At 43.4% G+C, this 20,588-nt stretch overlaps 1 protein-coding gene and 1 long non-coding RNA gene across 3 annotated transcripts in view; one reads left to right on the top strand and one right to left on the bottom strand.

Moving 5' to 3' along the window:
• Positions 1-20,588, top strand: part of LOC141156695 (uncharacterized) — a 467,223-nt gene that overhangs the window by 61,957 nt on the left and 384,678 nt on the right. The window lies entirely within an intron of this gene.
• Positions 1-20,588, bottom strand: part of LOC141156683 (cytochrome P450 3A8-like) — a 476,433-nt gene that overhangs the window by 285,137 nt on the left and 170,708 nt on the right. Inside the window, exon 2 of one of the 2 annotated variants that reach the window (XM_073642945.1) lies at positions 7,710-7,873. The exons of the other annotated variant lie outside the window; for it this stretch is intronic. The gene's annotated coding sequence lies outside the window, so the exon portion shown is untranslated. The remainder of the gene's footprint in view (positions 1-7,709; positions 7,874-20,588) is intronic. 2 annotated transcript variants of the gene reach the window in all.

Raw genomic sequence — 20,588 nt, 5'->3', positions numbered from 1 at the left:
TGATGTGCCATCCTGGATGAGTTGCACTACCTGAGCAACTTCTGTGGGTTGTAGAGTTCATCTCATGCTACCACGAGTGTGAAAGCACAACCAACATTCAAAAGTGACCAAAATATCAGCCAGAAAGCATTGGTACTGAGATGTGGTCTGTGGTCCACACCTGCAGAAATACTCCTTTATTGAGGGTGTCTTGATAATTGCCAATAATTTCCATCTATTGTCTATTCCATTTTCACAACAGCATGTGAAATTGATTGTCAATCAGTGTTGCTTCCTAAGTGGACAGTTTGATTTCACAGAGGTTTGATTTACTTGGAGTTATATTCTGTTGTTTAAGTGTTCCCTTTATTTCTTTGAGCAGTGTATATATATACATGTTTGGTATCGCTGTAGTTGTACTGACCTGGAGAATTGTAATACCAGATCATTTCAATCACACATTTAGGCTGCGTGCCTGCTATGCATTTTTCAAGCGTTTTTGCCGCTGAATTTCTACAGCGAAAACACTTAAAAAATGCTTGGTAATACGTGCCCCATTGTCCCCAATGATAATCTGCATGTGCTGTGCACATGCTGCGGAAATTTCCGCTGCGGATTATCATTGTGGAAAAATACGCAGCATGTCCATAAATTTTGCGGACACGCAGCATAATTGCCGCCATTGACTTGCATTGAAACGCATATTATCTGTGTCAGCACATTTGCACACACGGATAATATGCTTTTCTATGTGTGGATGGTACCCGGGTTTGGAGAAGAGGAGACTCTCCTCCAGACCCAGGTACCATAGAACCTGTTAAAAAAAGAATTTAAAATAAAAAATAAAGATTATACTTACCTTCCGATGGCCCCCGGTATTTTCTCCGCTGCGTCCGGTCTTTTGTATGGGTCGCGGTGGTGTGAGGACCCGACATGACGTCATTTAGTCACGTGACAGGTCACGTGACCGCTTACGTCGGCGGTCGCATGACGTGTCACATGACTCAATGACATCATCCGACGGAGCAGAGAAAACACCGGGGGACATCGGAAGGTAAGTATAATCTTTATTTTTTATTTTTTACCATTCTTATTCTTTTTTTTTAACTATTACTTGGTCACACTATATAAATCCATGCCGGTTGCATGGATTTATATAGTGTGACCAAGTTGTCAAGCACTTTTCAAGTGATACTAAAATCGCTTGGAAAAGCGCTTGATAACCTGCATGTAGAAATGCATGCAAAAACGCTTGACAAACGCTTCTACATGGCAAGAAAAACGCATGTAAAATCCGCATGCGTTTTTCCTGGCAGGGAGAAGCGGAAAAAAAATGCAGCATTTCTGCATCGTGGGCACTTAGCCTTAAAGCCATTAAAACAAAAAGAAAAAAAAATTATAGAGTTGCGATTTTTCAACTTGGATTTTTTCCCCTACAAAATACAAACTCTCAAACAGCTATGTCGATGGAATAATAAAAAGTTATGACTCTTGGAATAATGGGAGGAAAAAGTTAAAGCGAAAAACGCCTGATCATTAAGGGGCTAAAGCAGTACAAAATGAAACTTAAAAACAAGGAAAGCTAGGTTAGGTCTCTTTCATGCATCCGGATATTTCCAGTACTGGAAAAACCAGTACCGGAGAAATCCGTGTTCTTGTGTCCGTGTGTACGTGCGTGGTATACGCGTGGCAACCATATGCTGCATCAGTATCACACGTACAGGCGCCTGGGAATCAGGGATATAGTTAGCGCTGTTCCCAAGTGTTGGATGCTGAAGGCATCCCTCATCATGGTCCCCTGCATGCGCTGCGATTAGCACCAGCAGGGGACAATGTTGAGAGTAGTATTCACCTCCCGATGTCTCCAAAACCTGTAAAAATAAGGCTATGTGCCCACGATGCAGATTTGAAGCAGAAATTTCCTGAGCGTTTTTGTCTCTCCTTGCCAGAAAAAACGCATGAAGATTTACATGCGTTTTTGACACGTTTTTGATGCGTTTTTTTAAGCGTTTTTGAACATCAATGAATGATCTTTGGCGCTAAATAAAGTTGGTGGGACATTGCTTAAGCCCATTGGATTACCATAAGAACTGGGGTGAGTATATTGGTTCATTTAAATGATTAAAGAATGGGTCGGTTGTATTTCAAATAAAGTGTTTACACTGTGTCTGTGTGTTTCTTTATTTTGTTTGGTCATGAAAAGGTCTGATTGAAACCTTGACATCACCAGACAAAAGAGCTGGGTGTCAGCTAGTCCCATTCACTCAATCTTCATTAACATTTCTATTCATGTAATTTATGTGACTGCTGTGAGCTGTTTTTTTTTGCCTGGGAATGTGCCACTAGGCAAACATTTTCCCTGGCCATAATTAACATCTCACAGCTGGTTCATTAGCCCCTATGTCCCCCTCCCCGATCAGCACTCAGCATCGCATTGGTCACAACGTATTTATGTTGCATCCAAAACACGGAGTTATAGTGCCGCACTTTTGTTGCCAGTAAATGTGAATCCACATTTCAATTGGTCAAAATCTGCAGCGGAGACTAGCAAGTCTGATATAGAAATTGACATGCTGTGGGTGAGTTTGGGTAAGTGGCCACAGTCAGGAGTCGCTGCAGGTTTGATGCTGCGTGTTTATACAGCGTGAAACCCGCAGCGTCCAGATGTTACAGCATAGTGAATGGGATCTCTAGAAATCCCATGTCCACTATGGTTGCATCAGAGGCTGTGGATCACCCACAGACACTGACATGCGGAGGGAAAGCCGACCGCTGGGGGCTGATATTAGTAGCCGCGGAAGGGGCCATTAGCCAACAATGTTCCAAGGCTATTAATATCAGCCCACAGCTGTTTGTTTAGCCTTTACTGGCTAGATTACAGGGGGACCCCAGAAAAAAATTGACGTGGGGTCCCTCTATAAAATCTAGCCAGCAAAGGCTAAACTAGACTGCTGCGGGTTGATATTAATAGCCATGGAAGGGGCCATGAATACTAGCCCCCTCTGCGGCTATTAATAATACCCCTCAGCAGTCCCAGAAATGGTGCATCCATAAGATGCGCCAAATCTGGCACTTAGCCTTGCTCTTCCATGCTGCCCTGTAGTAGTGGCAGGGGGTAATGGGGTTGAGGTTCACATCAGCCTTGTATTGGTGGCTGACGTGAAGCCCAGGTTAGTAATGAGGGTGTCTATAAGACGCCCCCATTACTAACCGCGTAGTAAAATGGTCGGCGCATTTTCAATAAAAGACACGGCCAGAATAAAGAATTTTAATGGAATAAAACAGACATGGTTCTACAATTTTTTTTATTACACGCCTCCGTGAAGCCTTCGATCTCCTGAAAAAAATGTAAAAAAACAATCAACAATATTCCTCACCTGTCCAACGACGTAATCCACGTAACACCAAGGTCCCACGACGATCCGGATCATTTCTACAGCTGTGACATCAGCAATCACTGATGTCACAGCTGTAGAATAAAGCACTGTATACTGACAGGGGTGTAAAATCACAGTGAAGATTAGCTGATGAGCCCCGGTGAGATAGAGAGCGTGGGAAAATTCTTGTGAATCTTCTCACTCTCAGCATCAGCTGATTGGTCATGAGACCGATCAGCTGATTACCAGCTTTAGCAATCAGCTGATGGTCACGTGACCATCTGCTGATTTCTGCGACACTGATCACCTGATGGTCACGTGACCATCAGGTGATCAGTGACGTCACCGCAGGTCCTGGAAGCACACTGTGGGGCGCGAGTCCGTGCCCCGCTGTGTGCAACGAGCCGCCAACGGGACAGCATCGCCCAGGAGGATACCCGGGGCCGCCGGAGAGGTGAGTATGAAGGTTTATTTTATTATTTTTACTTTTTGATTCTTTTTTTCCTTGACGCTGGCACGCGGGCTGGGAGAAGCAGGCTGCTGCTTCTCCCACCCATGCTGCTCTCGCTGTTATCAGCCAGAGCAGCGGTCGGATTCGATTCAATGCAATAGATTAGATTCAATGCAAGTCAATGGGCGCGATTTCACTGCAAAATCGCACCTAAATTGGTTGTGCTCTGGATTTTTCCGCAATGATAATCTGTTGCGGATATTTCCGCATCATGTGCACAGCACATGCGAATTATCATTGGTAACCAGAACAGACCTCATACCAAGCATTTTTAATGCGTTTCCGCGGCAGAAATATCGCCGCAGAAATGCATAAAAACCGCATCGTGGGCACACAGCCTAAGAATAAAATAAAAAAATCATTATACTCACCTGGCTTGAGGCGACCACAGACGCTGAGGAGCAGAAGAGAATGACTCGCTGGAGCTAGCGGGCACCTGACCTGTGCTGAGCTCAGTGAGAGGTGTCCTGTCACCCAGTGATTTTTTTTATTTTATTCTTCTTTTTACAGGTTTTGTAGACATCAGGCGGTGAATATTACTCTCAACGTATGATCCGTGTTTTATCAGCGTGGGGCGTTTTGCGGCCCGTGCAGCATGTAAAAAACGGACATGTCAGGGTGTTTTGCCCACAGACACTTGGTCCATGGTAACACACTGACATGTGCACAGACCCATTCATTTGAATGGGTCTACTCGAGCACCCGCAATACTCAGTGCATACTCGAGCACCCAATGCAAACTCAAGGTGCGAGCACTTTAGCTCAACACTAGTCGCCATATCGTCATCTTTTTTTTTTTTTTTTAAATCCCAACCCTAAACCTAGCCTAACCCTAACCCTAGCCCAACCTTAGCCCAACCCTAACCCTAGCCCAACCCTAACCCCAACCCTAGCCCCAACCCTAACCTCAACCCTAACCCCAACCCTAACCCTAGCCCCAACCCTAGCCCAACCCCAACCCTAACCCTAGCCCATCCCCAACCCTAGCCCAACACTAACCCTAGCCCAATCCTAAACCTAGCCCAACCCTAACCCCAACCCTAACCCTAGCACAATCCTAACCCGAGAGTTTATTTTTTATGCTGTTCCTCGTGCGGTATAAGTGATTAAATGACTTTATTCTTCGGGTCGGTGCAATTACAGCGATACCAGAATCATATCGGGTTTTTATGATTGACAGCTGTCACACACTAAAAGACGCATTTTTTTTAAAATCTAGTTTTTGCGTCGCCATATTTTGAGAGCTATAATTTTCCCATATTTTGGCCGACAGAGTCATGTTACGGCTTGTGTTTTGCGGGATGAGTTGACGTTTTTATTGGTACCATTTTCAGGCATGTGACATTTTTTGATCGCGTTCTATTCTGATTTTTGGGAGGCAGAAAAAAACAAAAACCCACAATTCAGGAATTGTTTTTTTTTTTTTATGCTGTTCCGCGTGTGGTAAAATTTATAAGGTTGCTTTATTTTTTGGGTCAGTACATTTACAGCGGTACCACATTTATATCATTTTTCTATGTTTTGGTGCTTTTACACAATAAAAGCTATTTTATAGAAAAAATTATTTTTTAGCATCGCTTTATTCTGAGAGTTATAACTTTTTTATTTTTCGACTGATGGAGCTGTATGGTGGCTTGTTTTTTGCGGGACAAGATGACATTTTCAGCGGTACAATTTTTATTTATATTCGTCTTTTCTCATTCAAAAAGTCACACAGTGCTCCTTCCCTTCTGAACTCTTCCGTGCGCCCAAACACTGTATTTTCCCCATATATGGGGTATTGGCGTACTCAGGAGAAATTGCACAAAAGTTTTTGGGGTCTATTTTCTCCTCTTACCCTTGTGAAAATAAAAAATTGGCGCAAAAACATAATTTTTGTGGAAAAAGTTTGATTTTTTTATTTTCACGGCTCCATGTTATAAACTTCTGTAAAACACTTGGGGGTTCAGGGTGTTCACCACCTAGATAAGTTCCCTGAGGGGTCTAGTTTCCAAGATAGTGTCACTTGTGGGGGGTACCCACTGTTTAGGCACATCAGTGGCTCCCCAAACGCAACATGGTGTCGGCTAATTATTCAAGCAAATTTTATATTCAAAAAGTCAAATGGCGCTCCTTCCCTTCCGAACCCTGCCGTGCACCCAAACAGTGGTTTTCCCGCACATATGGGGTATCTGCTTACTCAGGAGAAATTGCACAACAAATTGCATGGTGCAATTTCTCCTGTTGCCCTTATGAAAATGCAAAATTGGGGGCTGAAAAACATTTTTGGGGAAATTGCACAACAAATTTTGGGGTCCATTTGTCCATTTTATTGGGTCTAAAGTAACATTTTTGTGAAAAAAGTTAAATGTTCATTTTTTTCTTCCACATTTCAAAAATTCCTGTGAAGCACCTGAAGGCTTAATAAAGTACTTGAATGTGGTTTTGAGCACCCTGAGGGGTGCAGTTTTTAGAATGGTGTCACTTTTGGGTATTTTCTGTCATAAAGACCCTTCAAAGTCACTTCAAATGTGATGTGGTCCCTAAAAAAATGGTTTTGTAAATTTTGTTGGAAAAATTAGATATCGCTGGTCAACTTTTAACCCTTATAGCTCCCTAATAAAAAAAAAATTTGGGTTCCAAAATTGTGCTGATGTAAAGTAGACAGGAGGGAAATGTTATTTATTAACTATTTTGTGTGACATATCTCTCTGATTTAAGGGTATAAAAATTCAAATTTTGAAAATTGCAAAATGTTCAAAATTTTCGACAAATTTCCGTTTTTTTCACAAATAAACGCAAGTGATATCAAAGAAATTTTACCACATTCATGAAGTACAATATGTCACGAAAAAACAGTCTCAGAATCAGGGGAATCCGTTGAAGCATTCCAGAGTAATTACCTCATAAAGTGACAGTGGTCAGAATTGTAAAAATTGGCCTGGTCATTAACGTGCAAACCACCTTGGGTTGTAAAGGGGTTAAGTGTTCGGATTGAATTCTAAGGCAATATGTAAGGGGGCTGGACAATGACTGTCACATTCCTACCCTTGCAGACACCAATCACATCATGTGTATTGTGTAATGGGAATTATGCCATGCCTCCTTTGGATATATCGTGTAATGTGATTTGTAATGTATTGTCATGTGGTCATATACAGTGTTATAAGCATACTGACTGTAGTTTACATAGAAAAATATTTTGATTTGAGAGTCCTCAGTGGTTGATACCTTTTAATGGCTAACTGAAAACATGGTAATAAATTGCAAGAAACTACTCAGGTTTCTTCATCAGGCATACAATAACACAAAATCTGAAGAGTCACATATTTATACACAGCAAGACACAGAAATAATTCAATAGATGAGACAAGTGATGTAAAGCAGAACTATGGGAAGAGATAAACAGTTGTGGCCGTAAATATTGGAATAGTTCATAGATAAAGAGTGTGAAAGTTTCATTATCCTGTAAATAAAGTCTGGTCCGGGGCTGTGATGACCCCACAGGTCTGAGGAGCACATTCCTTGGTTGATGTAGAATGACATAAATCCATGCGACACATTCATTCCTGCTCTGAAGGTGTCAAAGGTCGTCATAAGTTTATATTCCCAAACAATTCTGTCTCTCTGAGATTTGAAATGACCTTTTAATACCAGTAATTTCATGTCTGTGATACTGTGATCAGGGATTGAAAAATGTTTTGCTACAGGTAGATCTATTCTTTTTTCTTTTATTGTGTGGCGATGAGAATTCATCCTTGTTCTGAGTTTTTGCCCTGTCTCCCCTACATACAGGCCCCCAGCTGGACATTTGGTACATATAATTAAGTACACCACATTAGATGTGATACAGCTAAAAGTACCTGGGATCTTGTAGCCCTTATGTGAGTTGGGGATCTTCATCTTGTCTGTGGTTATTATAAATGGACAGGTTTTACACTTTTTCTGGATGCAGGGAAAGGTTCCTGTAGCTGGTGGAGATGACACAGAGCTTCTGACAATGATGCTTCTTTGATTTGGGGGATGCCTGAAACACAGAAGTAAGGGGTCTGGAAATATGGATTGTAATCGGGCATCTTTTTGTAGTAAAGGTTGTAGTTTCCATGCAGCTCCCCTTAGCACCTCCAAGTTTGGATTGTAGGTGACTACTAGAAGCACCCGGTTTCTTTTGTGTTATATTATGCCTGATGAAGATACCTGAGTAGTTTCGAAAGCTTGCAATTTATTACCATCTGTTCAGTTAGCCATTAAAAGGTATCAACCACTGAGGACTCTCAAATCTAAATATTTTTCTATCTATTGGCTAAAACGGTACAAAGATGTATATTTTTCCTGTAGTTTAGGTAGTGACGTTAAGGTAGGATAGTGTTAATGTTTGGGACTAGCCCATAGTGGGAGGGTATTAGTGTTAGGCAGTAACTGCTTCCTGTAGCTAGTGAGATAGGGTTTGGAGAGTGAAGAGAGCAGTGCTGCCATGGAGTGATCTACAGTAAAAGGAGACCTAAGGACATGGATAGCGAGATCCTGAAGAGAAGTAACCGACGAGACAGAGCGGCCTTCCAGAAAAGAGTCCTTGGATAGGATGAGAGTCACAAAAACCCTGAGCTTTCAAACACCGAAGGTAATAGGCCTAAACAGGACTGAGTTTATGGGACTAGTGGGGGTCCTGAGCGGTAGATCCAGGGCGCCAGTAGTGGAATAAATAGGACATGTAACCACTGAGTGAGTAGAGAGACTTGCTGATCAGGACTGTGGCATAGAAGCTAGGTTGTGATGAAGTAGGGTGAAACAGTGTCCCTCACTAGCCCTGGAGTAAACTACAGAAAAAGGATACCTTCCCTTGAGAAAGCCGATCAGTATACACGCGAAACGCGCGTCAGGAAGCGGGCTTTCCCTTCTATCTTTTGGATTACTGACCTAGGGTAAGCACTGTTTATCTGCTATCCTCCTCTACTGTGGTGGTTTTTTCTACATGCCCCAATGGGGGGTTCTATTTTCTCCATCGCTAACTGGACTTTTATGGCTGACCTATTTACTAGTGATTTATTTAATCTGGATACTGCCTTAATCTATAGTCCATTCGTAGGGCTCTACTCTGTGGATGCAAGCCATATCTATTGATACATGATTTTGTCGGTATGTATCCCTCTGCTATCCCCATTTCCCCCCCCTAGTACTGTCAGTATTCGCTGCTACCGTTCCTAGCCCGCTTGCACATGTATTTTTATTATATGTTTTGTGTTGTCTCATATTCTGTGTCAATAAAATTTATACCTTTTTATCTTTGACAAAAAGCTCAGTTTTTTCTCTTGGTGGTATACATGCTTTTGGAGTTTAGTACTTGTTATTGCACACTACCTGTGGTTCATATAGTGTGCTACTAGGCAATATGCCTTTGGGGTTTTTTGTTGTAGAAAAAGGATACTGTGTGAATGAACATTCTTTGTACTGTAAAGGAAAACGTGCATACGACTTTGTACTCACTATCCCTTGCACATTATCCTTACCAAGTTACCGTTCAGTAAAGACATTATTTTTGAAAGGAAGTCTCCTTTATTCAACTGTGGAACCTATGGTCCTGACCAGCCCACACCACCAGCTATTGGTGGCCTGCACGGGCGTGATGCCCTCACAGTACAAGTACACACACCCAGCCAGGACCGCTGGGGCATAAAAGGAGACAAGTGCCTCACCCACAGCTACCACCCCGCTACACACTACATACTGGTGCATCTCACAAAATTAGAATATCATCAAAAAGTTTATTTATTTCAGTTCTTCAATACAAAAAGTGAAACTCATATATTATATAGAGTCATTACAAACAGAGAGATCTATTTCAAATGTTTGTTTCTGCTAATGTTGATCATTATGGCCTACAGCCAATGAAAACACAAAAGTCCTTATCTCAGAAAATTAGAATACTTTATAACAACAGCTTGAAAAATGTTTTTAGGCTATGTGCCCACGATGCAGAAATGCTTCGGATTTTTCCTGAGCGTTTCTGCATCTCCCCTTGCAGAAAAAACGCATGCGGATTGTACATGCGGATTGTACATGCGTTTTGTACATGCGGATTGTACATGCGTTTTTCCTGCCAGGGACATGCGGATGTGAAGCATTCTTCACATGCATTTCCACATGCGGGTTGTCAAGCGCTTTCCAAGCGATTTTAGCATCACTTGGAAAGTGCATGACAACTTGGTCACACTATATAAATCCGTGCAAACAGCATGGATTTATATAGTGTGGCCTGAGAGAATATCAAAAAATAAAAAATAAACCTATACTTACCTTCCGATGCTTCGCTTGGTCCCAGCTGCCGGCAGATCGCGGTACACTGAAGGACCTGCCGATGTCAGCGTCGCGTGACCCGTCACATGACTATGACGTCAGCGCAGGTCCTTCAGTCCATCGCGAACTGCCGGCATGAGAGGAGGAGCGAATCGGGGGCCGCCAGAAGGTAAGTATATATTTATTTTTTATTTTATTCTTTTTTTTTTACAATTTTCTATGGTACCCAGGTCCGGAGGAGAGTCTCCTCTTCTCTAGACCTGGGTACCATCTGCACATTGGAACGCATGGAATGCACATCTACATATACAGTGATGCGGAATCCATGCGTTCTAATGCAAGTCAATGGCGGCGAAAACGCAGCATTTCAGCAAAATAATTGGTAGTGCTGCGTTTTTTCCGCAATGATAATCCGCAGCGGAAATTTCCGCAGCATGTGCACAGCACATGGGGATTATCATTGGGGAACATGGCAGGCCGCCTACCATGCGTTTTTTAAGCATTTTTGCAGCGTTTTTGCCACTGCGGAAACGCTTAAAAAACGCATCGTGGGCACACAGCCTTGAAATCCGAAATGTTGGCCTACTGAAATGTATGTTCAGTAAATGTACTCAATATTTGGTCGGGGCTCCTTTTGCATCAATTACTGCATCAATGCGGCGAGGCATGTAGGCAATCAGCCTGTGGCACTGCTGAGGTGTTATGGCAGCCCAGGTTGCTTTGATAGCAGCCTTCAGCTCATCTGCATTGTTGGGTCTGGTGTCTCTTATCTTCCTCTTGACAATACCCCATAGAGAATCTATGGGGTTAAGGTCAGTTAAGTTTTCTGGCCAATCAAGCACAGTGATACTGTTGTTTTTAAATCAGATATTGGTACTTTTGGCAGTGTGGACAGGTGTCAAGTCCTGCTGGAGAATGAAATTTCCATCTCCAAAAAGCTTGTCGGCAGGGGGAAGAATGAAGTGCTCTAAAATTTCCTGGTAGACGGCTGCGCTGACTTTGGTCTTGATAAAACACAGTGGACCTACACCAGCAGATGACATGTTTCCCCAAACCATCACTGATTGTATAAACTTCACACTAGACCTCAAGCAGCTTGGATTGTTTGCCTCTCCACTCTTCCTCCAGACTGGTACCTTGATTTCCAAATGAAATGCTAAATTTAATTTGCGTTTACTTAGTGTCAATGACTGCCTTCTGGACATCTGTCAAGTCAGCAGTCTTCCCCATGATTGTGGAGCCTACTGAAACAGACTAAGGGATCTTTTTAAACGCTTAAGAAGCCTTTGCAGGTGTTTTTTGTTAATTATTCTAGTTTACTGAGATAATGACTTTTGTGTTTTCATTGGCTGTAAGCCATAATCATCAATGTTAACAGAAATAAACACATGAAATAGATCACTCTGTAATGACTCAATATAATATATGAGTTTCACTTTTTGTGTTGAAGAACTGAAATAAATTAACTTTTTGATGATATTCTAATTTAGTGAAATGCACCTGTATGTACACACTGAAAGTCTTTTTGCTATGTTTTTGGAGCGCTCTCCAATTTTTGCATAGGATGTGGCGAGTTCCCACTTGGTTTCTGCTCCATAAACTCCTCAAAACTCAGTGTGAACATACCCTTAGATAGACTTATATTCTCTATTGATGCAGACCGGTCACTAACCTTCCTTTCATCTCTAAACTCCTAGAACGCTTGGTCCACTCCCGTCTCATCCGCTATCTCTCAGCTAGTGCTTTTCTCAACCCTTTACAATGTGGTTTCCGCACTTACTAAGCTCTCTGATGACCTACAAACAGCAAAATCCAATGGTCACTGCTCCCTGCTGTTTCTCCTAGATCTCTCTGCCCCATTTGACATTGTGGATCACCAGCTCCTCCTCACTATGCTCCACTCTATAGGTCTCAAGGACATTGTTCTCTCCTTGTTCTCTCTATTGATGAGCAAGCATTAAAATGAGCTCGGGTGCTCATTGCTCAGGTTGAGCAAATCGTAATGCTCGGGTGCTCGACCCGAGCAACGAGCCCAATGTCAGTTAATAGGAAACTCAAGCATCTTTCCGGCAGCACCCCTGGAGGGAGTTACAAAAATGAAACCAAAATAGCTTTTCCTGGAAAAAATGTTCAGGGACATTCTTTCCGGAGTAAAGATTTGCATATAAGGCAAAATAAATAACTCCTCAAAAAATGCTCCTCTACACCTTGGGCTATGTTTACACATGGCGTGTTTGATTAATTTTTGCCCTTTTGCATTGCTTCAATGGTGAAAAATACATTCACTAGTAAATGTCATTTTAACATTTTACTACCTTATCTGCCCATGTGGTGTGTGAGACATGATCAGAGACATCCTATTTCATTTATGAAGGAGGGACTCTGAAAGTCACAAAGACTTTTTAACAGGGCCTTCAGTTGGCCCTTACTATTGTTAAAGGGCCAGAAGTCATCCCTCACTATTGTTAGAGGGTCATCATCCAGCTATGCTTTGTTGTTCCCATTTTAAAGGAGCGGGTCTCCTATACTGTTATTGAGTTTCCAGTGACTGCAAGGCTGCCCAAAATTGGAAAAACCCCAATAAGCCTTTGAAGAGCTATAGAGGAGGGCCTCAGTTAAAAAAAATGTTCCCATTATAAAGGAGCCAGTCTGCTATACTGTTATTACATATGCAGTGACTGCAAGGACTGCCCAAAATTTGGAAAAACCACAATACCTCTTTGAAGAGACATAGAAGAGGGTCTCAGTAAAAAATGTTCCCATTGTAAAGGAGCGGGTCTCCTATACTGTTATTGCATATGCAGTGACTGCAAGGGCTGCTCAAAATTTGAAAAAAAAACAATACTCCTTTGAAGACACATAGAGGAGGGCCTCCCACCATCATAGACACTCCTTTTGATGATGCTCCAGAGGTTCTCAATGGGGTTGAGGTCAGGGGAGCATGGGTGCCACACCATAAATTTGTCCCCTTTTATGCCCATAGCAGCCAGAGATGCAGATGTGTTATGTGCAGCATGAGACGGGGCATTATCATGCATGAAAATGATCTTGCTGCGGAATGCACGGTTCTTCTTCTTGAACCATGGAAGGAAGTGCTGTTTGAGAAACTCAACATACATTATGGAGTTTATCTTTACCCCGTCAGGGATCCTAAAAGGGCCGACAATCTCTCTCCCCATGATTCCAGCCCAAAACATTACTCCACCTCCTCCTTGTTAGCGCCGTAGCCGTGTTTGCATGGGGTGTCCATCAACCAGCCATCCTCCACTTCATCCATCTGGACCATCGAGATCATTTCATGCATGATAATGCCCCGTCTCATGCTGCACATAACACATCTGCATCTCTGGCTGCTATGGGCATAAAAGGGGACAAACTTATGGTGTGGCACCCATGCTCCCCTGACCTCAACCCCATTGAGAACCTCTGGAGCATCATCAAAAGGAGTGTCTATGATGGCGGGAGGCAGTTCACATCTAAGCAACAGCTCTGGGAGGGTATTCTGTCCTCATGCAAAACAATTAAAGCAGAAACCATCCAAAACCTGACAAATTCAATGGACGAGAGAGTTCAGAAGCTCCTTTCGAACAAGGGGTCCTATGTGCAAATGTAACATCACCTAGAATAAAGTTTTGAGTTGAAAACTGTTTGATTTCAGTTTGTAATAACCTGCTAATGCTTATAATTTCAAAAATGACAATTTTTTTGTTCTTTATTAAAATGAAAAGGTTGAAAACTCTGCTGTGCATAATAGTTTGGAACATGCATTTTGAGTGCAGTTTGAGTGTTTTATTTTTTTAAAAAATATACTGTTATCATAGGCAAAAACCTTTCAATTGTACTCTAATAGTTATTTGACTGCAATTCATATAGGTAATTTGGGAAAATCTGAGAAAATATTATTTGCATAATAATTTGGAACACAGTGTAATGGGAGAGGGTGAAGATAGAGGAACAATAATCAGGTGGGAAGGTGTAGTTTAATGATTGGATCCGCCGTGAAGCATCGAGCGCCTTTTTCTATCAGGTATTGCTTGGGTTCAACAACTTCATAGAAAATCTTTGGTGGGATTTGAAGAATGCAGTTGCAGCAGAAAAAAACAAAAATATAAGTGAATTGGAGACCATTGTCCATTGTCTATGATCTTTCAGGAACACTGCCAGAAGCTGGTGTCTGGCTATTCATCTTGTCTGCAGAAGGTCATAACAGTCAGGGGGTCTCAACTAAGTACAAAAGATGCTTGTCATGAAGGGGATGAATAATTCTGAGACTGCATTAGCTAATAAAAGTTTCATTTTGTGTGGGATTTGGAGAAACCACTTGTTTTATTACTTGAGTTCGGCTATTTAATTTTCTCTTTTTTTATTGCTTTATTGCAAACAGCAGAAAATGTATAAAGTTTGGAAAGAAATATGATTTGTAATGAGGGATGACAGAGGCATAGCTAGAGATTCAGCTTAGGGGGGAAATTTGAGTGGGCCCGTAGCCAGTAATCCTAATTGTGGGTATATGAGAACCTCAGCAGATGACAGTGCTGTTACTGGAAAAAAAATCTCTACAAAGACCAAAGACCAAGATCTATATTACCGCCATATGGCGACCATATAGTAGTATGTACCAGTCCTGCAGAACATGTAAGATAATACAGTACAGTTAGGCTATGTGCCCACGATGCAGAAATGCTCAGGATTTTTTCCTGAGCGTTTCTGCGTCTCCCTGGCAGAAAAAAACGCATGCGGATTGTACATGCGGATTGTACATGCGTTTTCCTGTCAGGGACATATGGAAATGGAGCAGCTACCCACTGACATTTCCGCATGCGGATTGACAAGCGCTTTCCAAGCGATTAGCATCACTTGGAAAGTGCTTGTGACAAACAGCATGGATTTATATAGTGTGACCCGAGAGAGTGGTAAAAATAAATGTACAGTGCCTACAAGTAGTATTCAACCCCCTGCAGATTTAGCTGGTTGACACATGCGGAATTAACTTGGCATTGTGACATTTGTACTGTAGATCAGCCTGGAAGTGGGAAATGCACTGCAGCAAATTTTTTTTTTTTTTTTTTTTTTTTAAAACGTAAAAAGTTAATTCAGAGTGTCATTTATTATTCAACCCCTCAAACCACAAGAATTCTGTTTGGTCCTCCTAAAGTATTAAGAAGTAGTTCAGGCACCAAGAATAATGAGCTTCACATGTGTGGATTAAAGATCTCTTTTGCCAGCCTTTTCTGACTATTTAAGACCCTCCCCAAACTTGTGAACAGCACTCAGACATGGTCAACATGGGAAAGACAAAGGAGCATTCCAAGGCCATCAGAGACAAGATCGTGGAGGGTCACAAGGCTGGCAAGGGGTACAAAACCCTTTCCAAGGAGTTGGGCCTACCTGTCTCCACTGTTGGGAGCATCATCCGTAAGTGGAAGGCTTATGGAACTACTGTTAGCCTTCCACGGCCTGGACAGCCTTTGAAAGTGTCCTCCCGTGCCGAGGCCAGGCTTGTCCGAAGAGTCAAGGCTAACCCAAGGACAACAAGGAAGGAGCTCCGGGAAGATCTCATGGCAGTGGGGACATTGGTTTCAGTCAATACCATAAGTAACGTACTCCACCGTAATGGTCTCCGTTCCAGATGAGCCCGTAAGGTACCTTTACTTTCAAAGCGTCATGTCAAGGCTCGTCTACAGTTTGCTCATGATCACTTGAAGGACTCTGAGACAGACTGGTTCAAGGTTCTATGGTCTGATGAGACCAAGATCGAGATCTTTGGTGCCAACCACACACGTGACGTTTGGAGACTGGATGGCACTGCATACGACCCCAAGAATACCATCCCTACAGTCAAGCATGGTGGTGGCAGCATCATGCTGTGGGGCTGTTTCTCTGCCAAGGGGCCTGGCCATCTGGTCCGCATCTATGGGAAGATGGATAGCACGGCCTACCTGGAGATTTTGGCCAAGAACCTCCGCTCCTCCATCAAGGATCTTAAGATGGGTCGTAATTTCATCTTCCAACAAGACAACGACCCAAAGCACACAGCCAAGAAAACCAAGGCCTGGTTCAATAGGGAAAAAGTCAAGGTGTTGGAGTGGCCTAGTCAGTCTCCTGACCTTAACCCAATTGAAAACTTATGGAAGGAGCTCAAGAATAAAGTCCACATGAGACACCCAAAGAACCTAGATAACTTGGAGAAGATCTGCATGGAGGAGTAGGCCAAGATAACTCCACAGACCTGTGCCGGCCTGATCAGGTCTTATAAAAGACGATTATTAGCTGTAATTGCAAACAAGGGTTATTCCACAAAATATTAAACATAGGGGTTGTATAATAATTGACCCACACTTTTATGTTTAAAATTTAATAAAATTCAACTGAGCAACATAACTTTTTGGTTTGTAAGATTTATGCTTCTGTTCATAAAACCTACTCTCGTTTGCAGTTTGAAGGCTCTAACTTATTTGCATCTTATCAAACCAGCTAAATCTGCAGGGGGTTGAATACTACTTGTAGGCACTGTATACTTACCCTCCGATGGGCCCCAGGTGTCCCGCTCACTCCATTCTCCCTTGCCGGCAACAGTGAATTGAAAGACCTGCCGATGTCAGCGTCACGTGACCCGTCACATGACTCTGACGTCAGCGCAGGTCCTTCAACTCACTGCAAAGTGCCAGGAACCAAGCAGGAGCGGTGCGCGGGCCGACAGAAGGTAAGTATACATTTATTTTTTATTTTATTCTTTTTTTACAGATTTTTTAATGTTACCTGGGTGTGGAGGAGAGTCTCCTCTCATCTACACCCGGGTACCATCCGCACATTAGAACGCTTGGATTACGCATCTACATATACAGTGATGCGTAATCCATGCGGTCTAATGCAAGTCAATGGCAGCGAAGACGCAGCACTTCCGCAAAATAATTGGTAGTGCTGCGTTTTTTTCTGCAATGATAATCCGCAGCGGAAATTTCCGCAGCATGTGCACAGCACATGCGGATTATCATTGGGGAACATTGCTGCCCTTCTACCATGCGTTTTTAATGCGTTTTTAATGCGTTTCCGCAGCTGCAAAAACGCTGCAGAAACGCATTAAAAACGCATCGTGTGCACACAGCCTTATAGATAGTGATTTTACACTGAGGTTCTTTCTTATGGAATTGTTTACTTTTCTCTTCTTTTCCATCTAGCCCAGACTGACATGGCAACTTCTCCAGCCAGGACTCATCTGCAGAGATTACAACACAGACACATTTGACTTCTTACATTTCCAGCAACGTCCCCATCTATCCCCAACCTGAACAAACTCCTCATCCTGCTGATACCCCAATGCTGAGTTGCTGCTGCCTTATGTGTCCCTATTACTGCACCTGCTGTGTGGTACAATAACGGATGTTCTTTCTGCCTCACATAATAATGCCCACCACTGTGCCCCTTATATAGTAATAATGCCATCTGTGTGCCCTTTAAATGGTAAAATTGTTACCTAGAAAATATTACTGCCCTGGGGAAGTGCCCTAGAAAACAGTGGCTTACAATTTTCCTCTAAAAAGTAATAATGCCCCCTTGCACATGTTTGATGGTCACGGTACTCTGAGTGCCCCTATGACAAAAATGCTTTTAAAGTCCTCACTTAACATCTAATAATGTCATCTGAGTCCCCAGTATACAACTCTTTATATACATTATGATGGGCCCACAGCTACCTTATACACAGTATAATGCACCCACAGCTCCTCTATACACAATATGATGTTCCCACAAGTGCCCTCTACACAATATAATGAGCCGACAACTCCTCTATACCCACTATAGTGGGTTCACAGCTCTTATATACACAATATAATGGGCCAAAAGCTCCGCTATACAGAGTATGAAGCTCCCACAGCTTTCCTACACATAATATGATGTCCCTACTGCTCCCTCAAAACACAGAATAATGACCCCACAGTAGCCCTCAGACTGCTCTATGACCCCCCCATTACCTCTCAAATCATATAATGGCCCCCACATTAGCTCCCAACTGTATAATGGCCCCTACATTAGTCCATAATCTGTATAATGACTCCCACATTAGCTCCCACACTGTATAGTGGCCCCTGCCTTAGACCCCAAGTTACAGTTGAAACCAGAAGCTTACATATACTATATAAAAAGACACATATGCATGCTTTTCTCAATATCTTACATGAAATCAGAATAAACCTTTCCCGTTTTAGGTCAATTAGAATTACCATAATTTTTAATATTTGCCAAATGCCAGAATAATGAGAGATAGAATTGGTTGCTGACCAATACTATACTACAAGGCCACAGCCTAAAACCATGGTCGTCACACGTGATAGAATATTACTGCGGTAATAATTCAGACATTTTGTGGAGCATGCCAAATATTCCACTCCATTTAAAATGGTAAAGGCGAGTGGCAAGAGACGGGGAATTGGACATGATGGTGATGGTGCACGCAGAGGCCGAGGCTGTGGGCAAGATGAAACTGTGCCTGCTGAGGGAACACAACTAACACCAACATCATGTCAAACTAACTTCCTGTCCCAATTATTACGGGGCCACGGGATACCACTGTTGAAGCCAGAACAGTGTGAAAAGATTGTTCTTTGGATAGCAGATAATGCTTCCAGTCACTTTGCCACCACCACCCTGTCTTCCACATGGTCAAGTTTCAGTAGCTGTGAGTCTGAACCACATATTCCTCACCCTGATCCTCCTTCCTCCCACCATGCCGAGTGCCCGGAGACAACTGATCCCACACTTGGACACTCCGAAGAGCTGTTCACTTTTCCATTTATAGATTCGGCCTCTCGCCCGGCCAGCTTCAAGTGGGGCAAGAGGAGATCGCATGTAGCGATGCCCAAATATTTGAGCAGGCACCGTCACACGAAGGTGAAAAAGTGCAATTACTGTCGCAAGAAGTGGAAGATGATGAGACACAATTGCCAGAAAGTTAGGAGGAGGCCCAGAGTGCGAACGTGGAAGATGAGGTGGTGGACGATGAAGTCACTGACCCAACCTGGCAATGTGACATGCAGAGTAAGGACAGCAGCACACAGGGGAAGGGAGGCGTAGCACCACAACAGGCAGGAACAAGCAGTATGGTGGCCACAGACACAAGGCGGCCAACTGTTCCCCGGAACACCAACATAACGGAAGTTGCCAGTCCAACTGTTAGATCTTCCTGAGTCTGGTTCTTTTTTAAATACTGTCCAGATAACCCCAAAATGGCCATTTCCAGGCCAGCATCAGCAGAGGCAGCAAAACTACCAGCCTGACCACCACCAGCATGCTCAGGCACATGACAGCAAATCACCTGACTAGGTGGGCCAAACGCCAGGGTCCAGAAACAGTGTCTGCAGGAGACAACAATGCCTGTTACGCTGTTGTGTGTGCACACCAATCCTCTGTCCATGGCACAGGCGAAGATGCCTCCTGCCTTGCACCTGTCATTGCACATTTGCAACCATCACCGTTACCGTCAACTTCCTTGTCCCAGCACAGAGTTCAGTTGTCCCTACCCCAGTCCATGTAACGCAAGCACAAATACGCAGCCAACGTCCCACAGGCCACACTACTAAACTCACACATTTCTCGAATGCTTTTGCTTGAAATGTTGCCTTTTAGGCTCATGGAGATGGAATCTTTCCACAACCTGATGGCGGTGTCTGTCCCTCGGACACGTGGACAAGTACTTGTGGCCAGGGATGGTACATCTCGCTGACAGCACACTGAGTTAATATAGTGGAAACCGGGACCCAGTCCAACCTTGGGATGGAACACGTCCTCCCGACGCCGAGGAGTGCGGGACCTGGGTCAAGTCAGGGTTGCCCCCACACTTTATAGCTCCTGCACCTCCTCCTCCTCAGCCTCCATCTCCGAAATGACCACATCAGTTGCAAGCTGGAAGCACTGCAACACTGCCTCAGCCTAGCGGCAACAGGCACTGCTGGGGGTAATGTGCTTAAGGGACAAACCGTACACCTCTGAAGAGTTGTTGACAGCTGTAACAGAGCAGGCAGATCTGTGGCTGTCACCGCTGAACCTACAGCCAGGCATGGTCATGTGTGACAATGGCCGGTACCTGGTGGTGGCTCTGAAGCTAGGCAACCTCAAAAACATACCATGCCTGGTCCATGTGCTCAACCTAGTGGTTCAGCGGTTTCTCAAAACCTACCCGTATCTGCCTGATCTGCTTGTCAAAGTACGCCGTGTGTGTGCCCATTTCAGAAAGTCACCTACAGCTTCCGCTGCCCTGGCCGTGCTTCAGCAGCGTTTGCAGTTTTCAGCTCACAGACTGGTGTGCGAAGTCACCGCGCGTTGGAACTCAGCCTTGCAGATGTTGGGAAGGATTTGTGAGCAGAAGAGGGTAGTTGTTGACTACCAGCTTCAACACGCCCGTCAGCATTCAGGTCAGCCTCCGCACATAAGAACTGAGGAGTGGGCATGGA

Source organism: Phyllobates terribilis, unplaced genomic scaffold, assembly GCF_046119375.1.
Source record: "Phyllobates terribilis strain yellow unplaced genomic scaffold, ASM4611937v1 Scaffold_1__5_contigs__length_1240528914, whole genome shotgun sequence".
NCBI classification, from domain to species: Eukaryota; Metazoa; Chordata; class Amphibia; order Anura; family Dendrobatidae; genus Phyllobates; species Phyllobates terribilis.
The sequence above is the reverse complement of the archived record's forward strand: the minus strand, read 5'-3'. Positions and strand labels throughout refer to the sequence as shown.